This window comes from Propithecus coquereli, unplaced genomic scaffold (genome assembly GCF_000956105.1).
Source record: "Propithecus coquereli isolate 6110/MARCELLA unplaced genomic scaffold, Pcoq_1.0 Scaffold86, whole genome shotgun sequence".
NCBI lineage: Eukaryota > Metazoa > Chordata > Mammalia > Primates > Indriidae > Propithecus > Propithecus coquereli.
In genome coordinates, this window is record NW_012154840.1 from 5,914,876 (window position 1) to 5,920,878 (window position 6,003).

A 6,003-nucleotide genomic window follows, 5' to 3' on the forward strand; every position below is an offset into this window, starting at 1 on the left:
ACCTTTTTGAAAAAAACCAACATTTTGTTTCATTGATCTTTGTATTTTTTGTTTCAATTTATTTATTTCTGCTCTTTATTATTTCTTTTCTTTTACTAATTTTGGTTTACATTGGCTCTTGTTTTTCTAGTTTTTTGATATGTACCATTAGGTTGTTTATTGGAAGATTCTCTAATTTTTTGATGGAGACACTTATTGCTGTAAACATTCCTCTTCGTACTGCTTTTGCTATATTTTATAGGTTTTGGTATATTGTGTTTTTATTTTCATTTGTTTCAAGAAATTTTTTAATTTCCTTCTTAATCTCTTCATTGACCCACACTGGTCATTCAGGTGTATATTGTTTAATTTCCATGTGTTTTTATAGTTTCCAATGTTCCTTTGTTATTAATTTCTAGTTTTATTCCATTGTGGTCAGAGAAAATATTTGATATGATTTCAATTTTTTGGATTTTTTAATACTTGTTTTGTGGCCTAACATATGGTCTATCCTTGAGAGTAATCCATGAGCTGAGGAGAAGAATATATATTCTGCAGCTGTTGGATAAAACATTCTGTAAAGATCTATTAGGTTCATTTGGTCTATAATGCAGGTTAAGTTCAATGTTTCTTTGTTGATTTTCTGTCTGGATGATTTGTTCAATCTTGAAGGTGGAGTGTTGAGGTCCTCAACAATTATTGTATTGGAATATATCTCTCACTTTATCTCTTATAATATTTGCTTTATATATCTCGGTACTCCAGTGTTCGGTACATATATGTTTAGAATTGTTATATCCTCTTGCTGAATTGACCCCTTTATCATTATATAACTACCTTCTTTGTCTCTTTTTACAGTTTTTTCCATGAAATCTATTTTATCTAGTAGAAGTATAGCTACTCCTGCTCTTTTTTGGTTTCCATTTTCATGGAACATCTTCTATCCCTTTATTTTCAGTCTGTGTGTGTCTTTATAGGTGAACTGTGTCTCTTGCATGCAACATATGGTTGACTCTTATTTACTTATCTATTCAGACGCTCTATGACTTTTGATTGGAGAGTTTTGTCATTTACATTCAATGTTATTATTGATAGGTAAGAACTTACTACTACCATGTTATTATAGGATTTCTGATTGTTTTGTGGTGCTCTCTTTCTTACTTCCTTCTTGTCTTTCTTTATTAAAAGTCATTTGATCAGGTAGTATGTTTCATTTCTTACTTTTTATTTTTTGTGTATCCATTGTAGGTTTTTTGATTTGAGGTTACCATGGGGCTTGCAAAAAATGTTTTATAACCAATTATCTTAAATGTATGGCAACTCTGCTTACATACAAACAAATAAATAAACAAGCAAAGAGAAATCTAACAGAAATTCTACCTTTTAACTCTATCCCCAATTCTACTTTTTATCTTTTTGTAGTTTCCATCCATAACTTTTTATCTATCTATCTTTCAAAAAGTTGTTTTGGTTATTTTTGATAGATTTCTCTTTTAGGCTTTGTACACAAGATATAAGTGGTTTATGGACTATAATTACTGCAATGGAGTATTCTGTATTTGTGTACTTACTGGTCCCAGTATGTTATATATCATCAGATGATTTCTTATTGTACATTAACTTCCTTTTCATTCAAATTGAGAAACTCCTTTTAGCATTTCTTGTAGGATAGGTCTGGTGTTGATGAAATCCCTCATCTTTAGTTTGTCTGGGAATGTCTTTATTTCTCCTTCATGTATGAAGGATATTTTTATAGGATATAATATTCTAGACTTAAGGTTTTTCCTTCAACCCTTTGAATATATTAAATATCATGTCATTCTTTCCTGGCCTGTAAGTTTTCTGCTGAGAAGTCTGCTGCCAGACATATTGGAGCGGAGCTCTCTTTTTATAATTTTTTTTTAAATTTTTGCTTCCCTTAGGAAATTTTCTTTATCCATGACCTTTGGAAGCTTGATTATTAAATGCCTTGAGGTAGTCTTATTTGGATTAAATCTGATTGGTGTTCCGTGACTTTCTCATACCTGAATATTAATATCTTTCTGTAGGTTTGTAAAGTTCTATGTTTTTATTTCTTTGAATAAACTTTCTACCCCAATCTCTCTCTACCTCCTCTTTAAGGCCATTAACTCTTAGATTTGCTCTTTTGAGGCTATTTTCCAAATCTTGTAGGTGTGCTTCATTCTTTTTTATTCTTTTTTTCTCTTCCGACTGTGTATTTTCAAATAGACTGTCTTCGGGCTCACTAATTCTTTTTTCTTCTTGGTCAATTCTGCTGTTGAGCAACTCTCATGCATTTCTCAGTTTGTCAATTGGATTCTTAAGCTCCTGAATTTCTACTTGATTTTTTAAATTATTTCAGTCTCTTTGTCAAGTTTCTCTGATAGACTTCTGAATTTCTTCTCTGTGTTGTCTTGAAGTTTATTGAGCTTCTTCCCGGAAGCTCTTTTGAATTCTTTGTCTAAAAGATCACATATCTCCATTGCTCCAGGGGATTGGTCAGATCATGTTTTAGTTTGTTTGGTGAGATCATGTTTTCTTGGGTATTCTTGATACTTTTGGATATTCATCAATGTCTGGGCATTGAAGAGTTAGGTATTTATTTTAATCTTCACAGTCCGGGTTTGTTTGAAGCCATCCTTCTTGAGAAGGCTTTCTAGGTATTCAGAGGGAATTGAGTGTTGAATTAAATCTTTGGTCACTGTGGCTCTATCAGCACTGGGTGTGCCCCAAGTTCAGTAATGACTTTTACGGACTCCTGGTGGTACAGCCTTAGTGGACTTGGTTAAGATAGAGGAGAATTCTCTTGATTGCCAGGCAAAGCGGCTAACTCTCTTCTCTCACTCTCTGTACTCAGCTGCTGGAGTTGGGGGAGGAGTGCTGTGGGCATTCCCTCGTAGCCACCAGTGCTAGGTCACACTTGAAGCCAGCCCAGTCTCACCCAAAGCCTGTGGTGACTCTTGTATGGCTACTTCTTATGTTTTTCAAAGCCCGAGGATTCTTTAGTCAGCAAGCCATAAATCCTGCCATGTCTAGGTCCTTTTTTTCAGGGCAGCATGTTTCCTTCTGGCACTGGGTAGGTCCACAAATGCCTTCCTGGAACTAAGGCCTGGACTTAGGGGCTTCAGGATTCTGCTAGGTACTTTATTTTACCGTGACCGAGCTGGTACACAAGTTACAAAACAAAGTCTTCTGAATTTTTCCCTTTCATTTTCCCTTGTGGAAGAATAGTCCCTCAGCTGCACTGCCTGTAGTTGTGGGGAGGGGGTGACACAGATAGTGGCTCCCTGCCACCACTGGTGTCTCACTGGGTCATGTGCACACCAAGTCCACTGGCTCCAAGCCAGCACAACCATAGGAATTGCCCAAGGACTGCAGCCTTTGTGGCCTGACTGCCTTACAAATTTAGCCCAAGCCCCAGGTTGCTTTTTATCAGCTGCTGGTGAGGCTAGCCACAACTCGGTTTTCAGAGCAGAGGATTTCTCTCTGGCCAGGCTGGTCTAAATGCTCCCTTTGTGGACACTGGCAGAATTCTGCCCTGTGCTGTGTTCACCTGTGCCAGGGAGACCCTGAGCTTCAGTGCAAAGTCGCACAATCATTTCACTCTCCTTTCCCCAGGCACACAGATTCTCTCTTTACTTGGCATGCTGTTACACTACCAAGGGGTGGGGGATGGATGGCTTAGGCAATGCTAGATTGCCTTTTCTGCCTTCTTCAGTGCCTCTTTCCTTTATATAATGTTAAAACCAGGTAGTATGATCGCTGTCTTGATTTTGGTTCTTTTGAAGGTGTTTGCTTGTGTGGATAGTTATTGAATTTTGTGTTCATGCACAGGGATGATCACTAGCGGTTTCTATTTGGCCATCTTACTCCACTACTTCCCAACTAATTTTGACAGGGGTGCCAAGAATACACAGTGGGGAAAGAATAGGCTCTTCTATTAACGGTGATGGGAATAATGTATATCCATGTGAAAAAGAATGAAACTGGATCCTTATCTTGCGCTGCACACAAAAGTCAAATAAAAATAGATTAAAGGCTTAATTGCAAGACCTTTACCCATGCAATTCCTAGATAAAATATAGGGGAAAAGCTCCTTGATAATGATTTTAACAATGATTTTTCACAACACCAAAAGCACAGGCTACGAAAGCGAAAATAAACAAGTGGGACTACATCAAAATAAAATCTTTGCACAACAACAAAAAAAAACAATCAACAAAATGAGAAGAAAGCTGATGGTTTGGGAGAAATATTTGCAAACCATATATTTGATAAGGGTTTAATATTCAAAATATTAAGAAACTTATACAACTCTATAGCAAAAAACCCAAATAACCCAATTAAAAAATGGGCTGAGGAACCAAATAGACATGTTTCCAAAGAAAACATACAGATGGCCAATAGGTAGCATAAAAAGTGGTCAATGTCATTAATTATTGGGGAAATGAAAATCAAAACCACCATGAGATATCACCTCAAACCTGTTAAGATGGCCATTATCAAAGACAAAAGATAACAAGTGTTGGAGAGGGTGTGGAGAAAAGGGAACACTTATACAGTGCTGGTGGGCATGTAAATTGGTAAAGCCACTATGGAAAACAGTATGGAGGTTCCTGAAAAAATAAAAAATAGAACTATCATATGATCCAGAAATCTCTCTTCTGGGTTTATATCCAAAGGAATGAGATGAGTGTCTCTCAGGGATATCTGTACTCCCATGTAAATTGTAGCACTGTTTACAATGCCAAGAGAGGGAAACAACCTGAGTGTCCATGCATGAATGAATGCATAAAAAAATTGTGATATACCCACACACAATGGAATATTATTCACCTTTTAAAAAGAAGAAAATCTTAACATTTGCAACAACATAGATGAATGTGGAGGACATTATGCTAAGTGAAATAAGCCAGACATTGAAAGAAAAATGCTATATAATTTCACTTATATGTGGAATCTAAAAAAGTCTAACTCATAGAAGTAGAGAGTAAAATAGTGGTTACTGGAGAGTTGTGGCAAATGGGGGGTAAAAGAGTACAAAATTTGTTATGTAGGATGAATCAGTTCTCAAGATAAGTCTACAGCATGGTAACCATAGTTAATAATACTGTATTGTTGTATACTTAAAATATGCAAAGAGAGTAGCTCTTAAGTGTTCTCACTACAGATACACAAATAGTAACTATGGGAAGAGGTAGATATGTTTTAATTATCTTGATTATAGTATTCAGTTCCCTACATATGTGTATATCAAAACATCACATTACACACTTAAATATATAATTTGTATTAAAAAATTACAATTAAAAATAAAAAATCTATAATATTAAAAAAGCAGTATGACCATGTGACCAGCTGCAGAGAGGTGGAGTGTAATAATTATAAGTATTTTATCCTTATTTTGTTATGAATATGCTTGTATATATGCATATGTGTACCTATTTATATATATATAGTTTATTCTTCCATTATGCCCTCATCATTTAACTAAAGATATATTAATAATAGTTAACTGCATATCACAGTATTTCAATTACAGAATATTAGAGGAAGAATGAACATCACTCAAGAGATTTGCATCCTCTTCTGGGAGAAAGGTTAGTGTGTTTTGGGTTGTTTGTATAATTGTTGTATCATGTTAGGTGGAAGTGTTCTCTTATCTTTATTTGGAGAGTAAATATGGCTTACTTCTTAAATATGGTTTAAGAAGATGAGTATTGGTGCCCATTTGACAAGGGGTAGACTGTGGTGGCTGGATTTATGTGTCATCTTGTCTATGCCGTAGTACCCAATTATTCAATCAAATGCTATCTTGGTATTGCATTGAAGGTATTTTGTAGATTTGATTAACATCTACAATCCATTGATTTTAAAAACATTTTATTTGATAATCTGAGTGTGCCTGATCTAATCAGATGAAAGGCTTGAAAAGCAAATCTGAGGTTTCCCTGACAAGGAAGAAATTCTCCCTGTGGACTACAACTTTAACTCCTGCTCAAGAGTTCCCATACTTGGGATTTC